The 13,046-nt window shown below is 36.7% G+C and overlaps 1 long non-coding RNA gene across 2 annotated transcripts; it reads left to right on the forward strand.

Moving 5' to 3' along the window:
- The first annotated feature begins 3,944 nt into the window (after positions 1-3,944).
- LOC132172521 (uncharacterized) lies at positions 3,945-12,708 on the forward strand. 2 transcript variants are annotated; one of them, XR_009439152.1, is made up of 8 exons: positions 3,945-4,163; positions 4,772-4,842; positions 6,571-6,663; positions 11,052-11,314; positions 11,437-11,676; positions 11,772-12,022; positions 12,139-12,412; positions 12,514-12,708. It is a non-coding gene; the product is annotated as an uncharacterized LOC132172521 (long non-coding RNA). The 2 variants fall into 2 exon arrangements; XR_009439153.1 differs by having other exon boundaries at positions 11,055-11,314.
- Positions 12,709-13,046: the final 338 nt, after the last annotated feature.

Raw genomic sequence — 13,046 nt, forward strand, 5'->3', positions numbered from 1 at the left:
TACCTTATGGAAAGATTTTACACTGTTAAATATAACAAAATAAAATCTAAACCGTAAAATAATTCCTCTCAATTTTAAGTGAAATAGTTCTTCTTATATTGAATATGCGGCCTGGCCTCTCTTAGGATTTCCTCTAGGGAGATAGAAGGTGATACTATCAATATAATCCTTGCAATTCAACAGCCGGCCGTGTGCAAATACGGGGTCATTCCCATAAGAAAACACAAAAGCAAGTAAAAAGAAATAAAACTAAAGATAAATAAAAAGATTAACTTAAAACATACTAAACAAAATAAAAATGGTAAACTATGGGGTGCCTGCCATGGGCGCTAAGTTTAACGTCTTCAGCTAGACGATGGTCCCTGCTCACTGCTGTCCAGAAGATGATGCTCTTGCAGATGGTGGTGGCAACCGACTGAGAATGGACTGCATCAATTCTTCTAAGGCACCTAGGCGTTTGTCCATCAATTCTTTATTTTCCCGAGCCCCCTTTCTTTGGCCAGCCAACTCTCTCCGAAGGCCCGCTATTTCTTCACTAAGTAAGCGGTTTTGTGCTTCACGAAAAATTGTCGGGGCCTCCTCCTCATATGCCTCTGGCCCAACTACAGGTTCATCTTCGGCCATCGGCTCGGCCTCAGTCTCTTCCGCACTAGCTGCTGGTGCTGGAGGTACCCGGGGCATGTGGGACAAGCTCTTGTTCCATTGGCGAATGCCAAATATGGGAGTAGTAGTGACTGGCTCAATAGCTGCAGTACCCTTGATGCCTATCTTCCGGAGGATGTAGGAGATTAAGTATGGGAAAGGCAACCCCCATGAATGTGTGGACTCCACTCCTCCAACGTGCACCCCATTCCAAAATTTGTAAATTTGGTTCCAAATTATGTCGGGAATGGAGTACCAAGCATCTTTATGGAAGGCGTAGATTGTTTGAAGAAATTGATCCTACCTCTGAGTTTTGTGCCCCAAGGGAAAAGCGTTACAGTGTAATACGGAGTCCACAAACCAAAGCCGTTGAGGTAGCTTGGATCGGCTGCCGGCATTATGATGGGCATCGGCATATTGTCCTTCGCACATGTCCTCAATGATTTCCGCCACGTAGAATCTGGCCGGTTGCTCAGCAAGTTGTGCGGCTTCTGGAGGGTGCTCATGATTGCATTGAAGGGCAGCAGCAATGTCGGCCTGTGTTACGTCAATAGTTTTGCCTTTCACTTTGGAAGAGAGGGCAGCCAGCCTGTTGCAGTCATGAGACAGGTGGGCATAGAACTCAATCACCAATTTTCTGTAGGCAGTGGAGGTGACTGGCTTGAAAAGCTTGTTGAGCCCCCGTCGCTTGAACTCGGCGACCGCCCATTGAGTTGCCTCAAGATTTTGAAAGTCTTCGCGAATGGCGAAGGTGGTCTCAAATAGCAGCTCCCGCTTTTCAAAAGTGGGCGGGGGAGAAATGGCTTGGGTATCGGACCCTCTGGAGGACGAAGCTCGAGCTCTTGGCATGATGAGCTTGGTTGAGGACTTTTGACGAACACCTGGTGTGCACTAGAGATAGCCAAAATTGCAAAACAAAGCAACTCCGCTCAAAACCTCCTACAAAAACACCAAAATCCAACCACAAGAAAACAATGTGGGTGGATGAACACCCACAATTGCAGAAATATGAGAAAAAAAAAAAGTTAGAAAAGTGATCGCCGTTGGGGTGTTGATGGGAATGGGGAACAGGGTGTAAAGTAGAGGTGGTGAAAAGTTGGTGGTATGGTTGCCGGAGAAGAGAACCGTGTGGTGGCTGTGTGGTAGAGGTGGTGAAAAACGGTGGAGGAGTGCCGGAGGTGGGTGCTTGGAGAAGAAAAATATATGGGGTGTGGGGGAAAGTGACCTAAAATAGGTCACGTGGAGTGTTATCCAAGTGCGCTCGATGGCACACATGGTGCGATCGATCGCATTCGGACAGCAGTGTGCGTGGTGTGTGTGATGTGCGCTCGAACGCACCCAATATGCGATCGATCGCAGTAACAGAATGTTCAAAGCCAAAATTCGATTATTGCGATCGAGCACACCTAATGTGCGTTCGATCGCAATAACAGAATCTTCAAAGCCAAAATTCCATTAGTGCGCTCGATCGCAACAAGTATGCGATCGATCGTAGAAACAAAATGTAATATATATATATATATATATATATATATATATATATTATTTTTTATTTAATTTTATATTATTTTTTTTAATTTTTATTGCATAATGTACAACAACTTCGATAGTGATACAATCAAATGATATGATCAAATGACAATCAAAATTGAAACAATTGAAATTAAAGGTTCGTTCAAACATCCGTTTCATCATAGTACATTTGTTCAATCGATCATGATAGGATCAAATGATCGATCAAACTTGAAACAATTGAAATTGAAGGTTTGATCGAATATCCGATCAATCATAATGAATTAGTTCGATTGATCGTGATAAGATCAAATGATTGAAACAATTGAAATTGAATGTTTGATCAGACATCCGATTGGTACTACCTAGTGCATTCGTTCGATCGATCGTGATAAGATCAAATGATCGAACAAAATTCAAACAAATTAAATGTTCGATCGAACATTGAATTGAAGTCTAAGCATTTTATATTATATTAGTGCATTACTTAAATTGATCGGGATATAATCAATAAAACTTGACATGATTGAAGGTTCAATCAAACATCTGATAAAATCAATTCTGATCGATACTATTACATATTAGTCTGATCGATCGTAATGGGATCAAATGTTCGATCAAACATCCGATCGATCATAATGAATTGGTTCGATTGATCGTGATATGATTAAATGATCAATCAAACATCTGATCGATCCTAATGAATTAGTTCAATTGATCGCGATAGGATCAATCATTCAATCAAACATCTGATCGATCATAATGAATTAGTTCGATTGATCGTGATAAAATCAAATGTCCGATCGATCCAACTGAATTAGTTCGATTGATCGTGATAGGATTAAATGTTCGATTAAACATCCAATCGATCCTAATGAATTAGTTCGATTAACTGTGGTATGATCAATTGATAGATCAAACTTAATACAATTGAAGGTTCAATCGAACATTCTATTGAACTGTTAGCTTTTTATATTATTTTAGTGCCTTAGATATATTGATCTTATATTATCTTTGGATTTTATATTATTTTATAACTAATTATAAGATAAATATCAACTTAATGATCTTTATCATAAAAATTTATTAAACTGAAATAAATAAAAATTAAAAAATTGATAGTATAATTTTTTTTGGGAAAAATATAAAAAAGCCACCAAAAGTACCAGTCGTTTGCAATATAACCCCCCAATGTTCAAAAGATACTAAAGTAGCCTCCCGAACAACCAAATTGTATAAAAATGCCACTTATTTTTAATATTCCTATAATACCCCTATTATTTTAACAAATAAATAATAAAATAATTGAAAAAAAAAAAAACGAAACAATTTTTAAAAAATACAAGAAAACCAATGGGCGAATAAAAACAAAAAAAGAAAATGTATTTTGGAATAAATAGTAAATAATTAGTCACTGTAGTTGACATAAATTACAAATTGCTTCATGTTTTATTAAAGTAAAATAAAAGATATGACAATTTTTTAAAAATACAAGAAAACCAATGGACGAATAAAAACACAAACAAAAAAGAAAATGTTTTTTGGAATAAATAGTAAATAATTAGTCACTATAGTTGGCATAAATTACAAATTGCTTCATGTTTTTTTATATTTTTCTCATTTATTTTGGAGGGTTTTTTTATATTTTTCTCATTTATTTATTTAAAAAAAAAAAATACCCCAAGTAGCCACTAATTGAGCTGCACAAAATAGTTTGCCGCCATCTATTAATAGATGGCGGTAAACTACGCGGGTGCTCAAATTTTCGGAGGTGATTTTTTCACCAAATCCCACTACCAGCTGCAGCTCATCAATCTCTCACTCTCACTCTCACTCTCTCTCTCTCTCTCTCTCTCTCTCTCTCGATCTCTCTCTCTCACTCACTCACTCCGGCGCAAGTTTCTCTCTCTCCGGTAGCTCTCTTTCCGGCGCACCTCTCTCTTTGCCAGCTCTCACACCGGCGCACTTAACGCTCTCTTGTAGCTCTCTCTCCGGCGTACCTCTCTCCGGTATGAGTTTCTCCTAAACCCTTAAAAACCTTAAATGCCTATTAATCACTCAAATAGTATCCATGAATTGTGATTTGAAGAAATTAAAAAATGGGTACTTCCTCTCTTCTTCTCTTTCTATTTTTTCCCTACATAACTGATTGGTTCATGTTGAGGTTCATTTATATTTAGGTTGTATAGTTTTAGTTCAAGACAAAGCCTCTTAGGTAACACGCATGCTTTGGAGCATTGATTTTTGAGAATGATGATAAATAGTCTTCACAATCGTTGTGTAGCCTGAATTTTTGTTCATATAACCTGTTTTTGGAAAATCTGGTCTCTCTCTCTCCCCATCCCCCTTCCCGTATTCTATTTTTTCTGCTTATTATTTTTTTCCTTTTGCTGATTGCTCTTCATGGTTTCTCATTAGTGAGTAAAGTTGCTCAGGAGGACCAATATTGAACTTATATGGTTTTGTTTTAAAATAGTAATTCATGTTGTTTCCTGGATTTATATTGTTTTCATCTACTTGTGTGAGATGTTTTTGGCTTTCATTGCTTTTATAGCAAAAAAAAAAAAAAATTGCATATTCTATTACTAAAAATAGTTTTAAATGTCACTTTTATCAGGTGGATGCTGTGCCGGTTCTTGTAGAGCACATTCATAGGACAACAGCTAAACTACTTCTCCACATTAATGGGTAAGAAGAAAATATATTGTTGTTCACATTGTATTTTAGTTGAAGAAATCTCTATACAATGTGAACAGAGATTTGCCATCTACATCTGTATTTTGCATCTGCTGTTCAAATCTAAATTTATAAACTGTAAGATTTATAACCAGTTCAAACATAGTAGGAGGCTAATATTTGATCATTTCAAGCTTCTGTTGAACTGGAGTAGCTGAAATTTAACCGGGGTGTAATTAGCTAGGCTAATTAGAGGCTATTAGTAGACTAATAGCCTCAATATTAGGCTAATATTTGATCATTTTTAAAAAACTCAATTGCCTCCCGTTTCGTACTGGTCTAGATAGCTTAGATGAGGCAACAAGTTATCTAGGGAAACAATAGCATGGCCATTCAAAAGCTTGTAAAAATCGGACATTCTCAAATATTAGCCCAGCTTGGGTGTAAATTTATTCAATTTTGCTCTTCATTTTCTTGTCAATATTGTCTCTGGAGATTTTGCGAGTTTACTTGCTTATCACTTCATTTAATCCTTCGAAAGCATGATTGGAAGGAAAGCAAAAAAATGCTAAGATATTCTTTTGTCTTAGTGCTTAAGAAAGGAAGAAAGGCAGCCACTATTTACCAAAAGAAAAAAGAAAAGAAAAGAAAGGCAGGCACTTTTTAAGTACTTGCAAATTGATCAGAAGTAACAGTAAAAAAATTTAAGAACTAGTGAAATTAAACAGGGGATATCACTAATTACTTTGAACAATCAAAAATCACTGTAGTGTATATGAGGTGAATTCAGAGCTTGAAATTTTGCCAAATTAGCTTGCCAAAAAGTGATTCACAATTATTTGCAGCCAGAGGCTAAATTGTCTGAATATTCTTTGATCAAATCTAAAGAAGTCTTACACATTTTTCAGATGCTAACTGACACACAACACACAAATACATTTGGCATTGTCTGAATTATGTTTCACAAACTTGAAGGGTTTTATTTAAGTGGATGTATGTTGATGACCCCTGATAATCAAAATGATCAAATATGATCATTTCAAGCTCATATTTGATCATCGAAAAAATATGAGGCTATTTTCTTTATCTTCTTTCTTTTTCTAGTTAGGCGTTCCTCTTGTATACAAGTTACTTATTTGCGTTTTTTAATAAATTACATTTACTTATAAAAGGAAAAGGTAACTGCCTAGACGTTTATGACACATATGTAAATTAACCATGGAGGGACTATCATATTTGTTACTGACTTTGTTTTTTGTCCGTTTTTTTTTCTTTTCTTTTTTTTCTCAAATCAAAGACATCAACAAATAACTCAAAACATTTTTAATGTGTTTTAAAAGTGTTTTTTTTTTGTTTTTATTTTTATGTCACGTGAGAATACTTTTTCAAGCCAAAAACAAAAAATACTTTGAAAATACACATAAAGAAACATAGCCTTATGTTTCTTAATGGGAGCTTTCTACAGATGGGAAGTATGGGGGTAGTTCTTTCTATGAGGGACTTTGAGGGGGGCTGTAGCTTGGAAAAATCATTTTGGTGTGTGAAGGTTCCACGAAAAATAGCTTAATCTTTTTTGGGTGGACAGCTACTTTCTGTAAGATTTTGACAGTTGGCAACCTTAGGATGTGAGGAAAAATTATAGTTGCTTAGTGGTGTATGTCTTGGAGGTGTGTTAATATATTGTTGTTTTTATTACCTTTGATTATCATTTGTAAAATGCTTTACTTAATTTTTTTCTAGGAGATTCTTAAGGAGGTGTCTGGACCTAGTGTTCATCCTGTCTTAAGTAATATTCGGCGCCCAGGAGTAGCTGCTGTTGAAGCTCACACCAAGGTATAACCAATTAGAGCGTCGATTATCTTTTTAACTGCCATAATATGTGAATGAAAAGCTTCATTTCCTAAGGCCGAAATGAAAATCCAGTGCAACTTGATTGATTACTATGTTTGATATGACAATTTGTGTCCTATTTTTGTGTATATTCATTATTGGACGGCTTTCTATGTATCTTGTCAAGATCATTTGGTCTTCATTTCTTTAATTTCCTGCTGTCTAAATACTGGTCTCACTTTTGCTAAGGATGACATTTGTTAATTTCTAGCTCATGAGAGTTTCAAGCTTATAGATAATGATCAAGTGCATGTGCCCTTAATTATTTACAGAAGTTAATTGTAAAAAAAATCACTAGAAAATCACTAGAATATTTTGTTAGGTAACATGGCATTGAGCTAGCATCATTTTGTGAATATTTGTTCTAAACTAGTAACCCACTTCTAGAATTCTTTCATTACCCATGCTCATTTTAAACTTTCCCTCCCTTAATATTTGAGAACAGACCTTCCATTTAATCATCTTAATTCTTAAGAATCTGATCTTCTAATTCCCTTGTGTGCATACATGTACGTAACGAATAACCTCTAATAGGGACATCAATATAGATAAGAGTTGGATCCGGGAAAGTACTCGATGTTCAGAGCAATTTCAAAAAGGTGTGGAAGAATTCATGGGAATGGCAGTTGAATCAATTGATTCACGTGATATGACAAAGTGTCCATGTCGTGATTGTGCAAATCGATATTATTTTCATATTAGCGAGGTAAAGGGTCACTTGTATATGAATGGATTTACTCCGACATACACTCGATGGATATTTCACGGGGAAGAAGATCATTTTAGGGTAAACACTTCTACAAACATGCACACACATACAAGTGAAATGATGGAGGAGGTTGATGCAGTTGAAGAATTGTTAGGCGATGTACGTATGGGGACATTTGTTGATGCTAACATCGGAGAATCCTCTACTTCACAGGGCCCCACAACTGATGATCTCGAACAAACAAGCTCCTTCTACCGATTATGGGAAGATGGTTTACGGGAACTTTATCCAGGCTGCAAGAAATTTACACAAATTGCTTTTGTATTGAAGATGCTTCATATAAAGGTGTTCTGCAACATGAGTAACAAGGTGTTTGATATGATGATTGACATGATAAAGACGGCCCTCCTAGATGGAGAGACATTGCCACGCTCGTATAGAGAAGCAATACAGTTTAGGCAACACTTGGGATTCGGTTACGATAAGATACACGCATGCAAGAATGGTTGTGTGCTTTTTTGGAAAGAACATGCAGACAAAGTGGTATGCCCAAAGTGCAACAATTCAAGATGGATTAATGGCAAAGGCAGAAAAAGTAATATTCCTCAACAGGCCTTACGGTATTTCTCAATAAAATCAAGGTTACAACGGTTGTTTATGACAAAAGAAATGGTCAAGGAAATGCGGTAGCACAAAGAAGGTCGAGAAGATGATGGCAATACTCTCAGACACCCCGCCGATTCTATTGTATGGAAAGAGTTTGATAAAAGACATGAGTGGTTTGCAAGTGATTCCCGCAACGTGCGGCTTGGTTTAGCAAGTGATGGTTTCAACCCATATGATAATATGAGTACAACATATAGCATATGGGCAGTAATGTTAACGGTGTACAATCTCCCTCCGTGGATGTGTATGAAGAGTCCAAATTTGATGTTGTCCCTTATTATCCTTGGGCCTTCAGATCTCGGAAAGAATATTGATGTATATTTGCGGCCATTGGTTGATGACTTGAAAGATTTATGGAATGAAGGCATACGCCTGTACAATGCATCAAAGAAAGAGACATTTCAATTGCATGTGACATTACTATGGACTATAAATGATTTTCCCGCATATGAAAAATTATCTAGGTGGTCTACAAGTGGAAATCTTACATGTCCAGTATGTAATAAGGATACATCGTTCAAGTATTTAAAGTATGGGCATAAGGTGTGCTTTATGTGTCATCGTCGGTGGCTTCCTCAAGAGCATCCATGGCGCAAAAGAGGAGATTTGTTCGATGGTATAGAGGAGCATAGATTGGAACCTGAAGAATTGTCTGCAAGTCAATTGTTGAAACAACTAAGGGATGCTGAGGGTTTACAATTTGGAAAAACAAGCGGGTGAAAGAGAAAGTACACAGATGTTGTGTTGAATTGGAAGAAGAGAAGTATTTTCTTTGAGTTGCCTTATTGGTCAAGCTTGAAACTACGTTACAATTTAGATGTAATGCATATTGAGAAGAACATATGTGAAAGTATCTTAGGTACATTGATGAATATTGATGGGAAGACAAAGGACACAGTCAAGGCACGAAGAGATTTACAGTTAATAGGTATACGTGAAGAATTGCATGTGCAACCAAATGGTGAAACTTATAGGATGCCACTTGCGAAGTACACCTTGACAAGAGATGAGAAGAAGAGTTTATGTGAGTGGTTGAAAGGTGTTAAATTTCCTGACGGGTATGCATCTAACATTGGTCGATGTGTGAACAAGCTTCCTGATAAAATTTCGGGTATGAAAAGCCACGATTGTCATGTCTTCTTACAGCGCTTGCTTCCTGTTGCAATTCGAAATTTCTGTACGTCGGAAATACGAACAACATTGACCGAATTCAGTACATTTTTTACGTAGTTATGTGCATGGACGTTGAAAGTTGATATCCTGAAACAAATGAAAGTCGACATTGTAATAATTTTATGCAAAATGAAAAAAATATTTCTACCAACTTTTTTTGATGTTATGATCCATCTAGCACTTCATTTACCTCGGGAGGCCGAGTTTGCCGATCCTGTACAAAACCATTGGATGTATCCGTTCGAAAGAGAACTTGGAAGATATAAGAAGTGGACGCGTAACAAAGCGCGTCCAGAGGGGTCTATTGCCGAGTGTTACCTAGCTGAGGAGAGCTTGACCTTCTGTTCCAGGTATCTTCGGGGGATTGAGACAAGATGGAACCGTGAACGAAGAAATGTTGACGTTGATATTGTGGAAATGAGCCAGCGCTTAAGAGCAGCTAAATTAGTAACACTGGATGCTAATAATTTTGGTAGGGCACGATGGTATGTGCTTACCAACTATAACGAAACGACCTCATATTTAGAGTAAGTTTAGTAATGGTCTTTGTGTTTTACCTGTTACGACATGTTATAATTTTAGCGTTGATGATCATTTACCAATACGTTTATTTTTCATGCAGTGAACATTATAATATGATCAAAAGAGAAAGCGGCCATGACATTGAAAAAAAGCATGAGGCTAACTTTGAACGTTGGTTTCATAAACGTTTATACAATAGTGGGCGTACTGCAGACAATGGCTCAAAACAATTATATGATCTTGCATGCAGGCCTAATCATCATGTTAGATCGTATAGAGGTTGCATCGTGAATGGGGTTAAGTACCACACGAAAGAATGTGCAGAAACTCGTATTACCCAGAACAATGGTATTTCTGTTTCAGGTGAGGACGAAACCTCAATAACGGAGTATTATGGTGAGTTAAAAAATATTCTAGAGTTACGTTACCCTGGCCAAAATCGCGTGTACTTGTTTGAGTGCGATTGGTGGGACACTGGGAGTGCAACAGGAGTACGAATGGACCAAGGCTTCACGATTGTGAATACTTCTCGTAAATGGTGTGAATCCGACCCGTTCATCTTAGCATGTCAAGCCTCGCAAGTGTTTTACTTGGATGATCCCAAATTGGGTGATAATTGAAAAGTGTTGCAAAAGTGGATCAATAGAGACATCTATGATATTCCAACAGTACAAAAGGGAGATAATACAGAAGATGACCAAAGACTCAGTGATGACGTATACCAGGAAGTTGAATGTTTTGGGGGTAATATGGTCTTTGTTGATGAAGCAAATGTTGAAGCCTCCACTCAATTACGTAGAGATGATGCGACAATAGCAATTGATGAATTATATATTCAATTTGATGCAAGCATGTTTGCCAACGATAACTTGCCGGACGAGGACCATGATACAAACTTTGATGAGGAAGAGGAGTTATGTAGCGACAACGATATAGACTCTGAACACGAACAATCATCTTCAAGTAACAGTGATACAAATTCTGAATATGAATCTGATGATGAAATGTGTTGAATATAAGCTCACATGTGGTGTAAGTACAAAGTGTATTAGCATATTTAATGAAGTTGATGCTCTATCTCTCTCTCTCTCTCTCTCTCTCTCTCTCTCTCTCTCTCTCTCTCTATATATATATATATATATATATTGTGGTGTTTTTTTTTTTTTTTACTAGCATGATTATTGTATGTTTGTAAAAAATATTGAACATGCTATATGGTTCTAATTTGACTAATATAATTTTTTGGTTTTTGAGTTGTTAGCAGATTGATCATAACAATGACAACAACAGGACGCAAACGTGTTCCAGCAGCACGAAGCCGAGGCCAAGGTCAAGGTCGGGGTCTTATTGACGAGCATGAGAGTCCGACTCCCAATTCTGGGTTTGGTGATACAGATATGCAAATGTCGCCCTCGCCCCCCCTCCCCCTCCAGTCAGTGGATGGGCATCCTTCGCACGAATCTAATAATCCTATTCACTTAGTGGCTGGATTGGATTCACAGGGAGCCGCCCCTACTGCATCTTGTAAGTTCATGAATTATATGTTTATGAAATGTTATTTTTTGTATTATTTTGGTTTGTTATAGACATTTGACAATATACTTTTCCAAATATAACTTACTATGTTATCATGTTTTGCGTAACAGCTACCACGTCTGTCAGAAGTGTAAGGGGTAAGGCCAAGTGTAAGAAGTTGAGTGACCACGTACTTGAGAATGGTCTTAGTGCTAAACATCACAAATAGACACCGAGCACTTGTAGGCGAGGATGCAGCATGGTTTGCAAGCAAGATTGGGGAGATTAGTCATAACATGTGCGAACTCCATCACAGTGAATGGAAGAAAGTCCTAGCTGAGGAAAAGAGCAAGTTGTTATTCCATGTTCAAGTATGAATATCAATGTAATATTTAAGAATATGTTTCGTATGAAAAAATAATGTGACACATTTTTTACCATTGTTTTCTTATCTATTATGTATCAGTAAACTTCGCATTGAATATGGGACAATACGAGTACATCAAAGCTGTTGAACATAAATTGGATCGTGCATATGCTAAGCTTCGTTCGAACTTGTATAGGGACCACTACAAGAAATATTTTGAAGGCATTCATAAAGACGATGATGAGGGGATTGCCAAGGCTAAGGCTATTGGGAGGGAAAACGTGCCAGCAGGGTATGGTCCTGAACAGTTGAACCTAATATGTGACTCATTTGATGACGGTAAATGGAAGGTAAATATATATTATTATACTGATTAGGAAATTCAGATTGATATAATTTGCATGCACTTGAAGACATTTTATGAATAATTGTGTTTTTTTTTTTTTTCTCTCTCCAAATTTCATAGGAAAAGTCTGAATGAAATATAAAAAACAGAAGCAAATTGGAAACATTAGAGGAATGGGATGCGGTCTTATTCCTACCCCTTTAAGTACTTCATCTCAAGCGTTTGCCCACTTCGACAACCATGACGAGTGTAGGAAAAGACAAGAAGACACTCAAAGCGAGCTTCAACAGACTAGAATCGAACTTCATCAATACAAGGAAAATCTGCAAGCCAACGTTGAGGAAACGAACAAATTGAAAGCCACTGTTGAGTTCTTAATGTCACGTATTGGAGGGTTAGTGAAACTTTAGCTATGCATTAATTTTACTAAAACACACATACTAAGTAATCGTTAAAAAGCTTATTGATCATTATATGAAATTCTATTCTTCTTAGGTCTAAAGGGTGCTTGATTGGAGGTGAATCAAGTGAAGCCAACAATTGAGGGAGCTTTGGAATAACCATTTATTTGGGATGTACTTTTTGATACCATCTATTTGGGATATATTTTTTGATACTATGTATTTGGATAGCTGTTGGTACTTTATATTTGCTACTGTGTATTTGAGTATTGGTTGATCGTGATCTGTTGGTAATGCATATTTGTTGGTACTTTTTATTTGGTTTATATTATGTTAAGATATTCGCAAAATTTTTGGTTCAAGAACTTTTGAGTTAGTAAATCTCCCTTGACATGTTTATCAAAGTTAAAGAACTTTGAGTAAACAATGCAAGGGAGTAATAATATCTTTCTAAATTTTCTTTTTAAGTGTATGCAGGATGACAAGAGTACAAGAAAGTTAAACCACCCAAGCAAGTTCTCACTTTAATATGTTTCATGAAGAAACACATTTTTAGTATCTCTTTCTCTATCACGTTGGGTTTCATTCTCATTGTTTTTGATATTATATATTGGTTCATTGTGGTAG

Source organism: Corylus avellana, chromosome ca2, assembly GCF_901000735.1.
Source record: "Corylus avellana chromosome ca2, CavTom2PMs-1.0".
NCBI classification, from domain to species: Eukaryota; Viridiplantae; Streptophyta; class Magnoliopsida; order Fagales; family Betulaceae; genus Corylus; species Corylus avellana.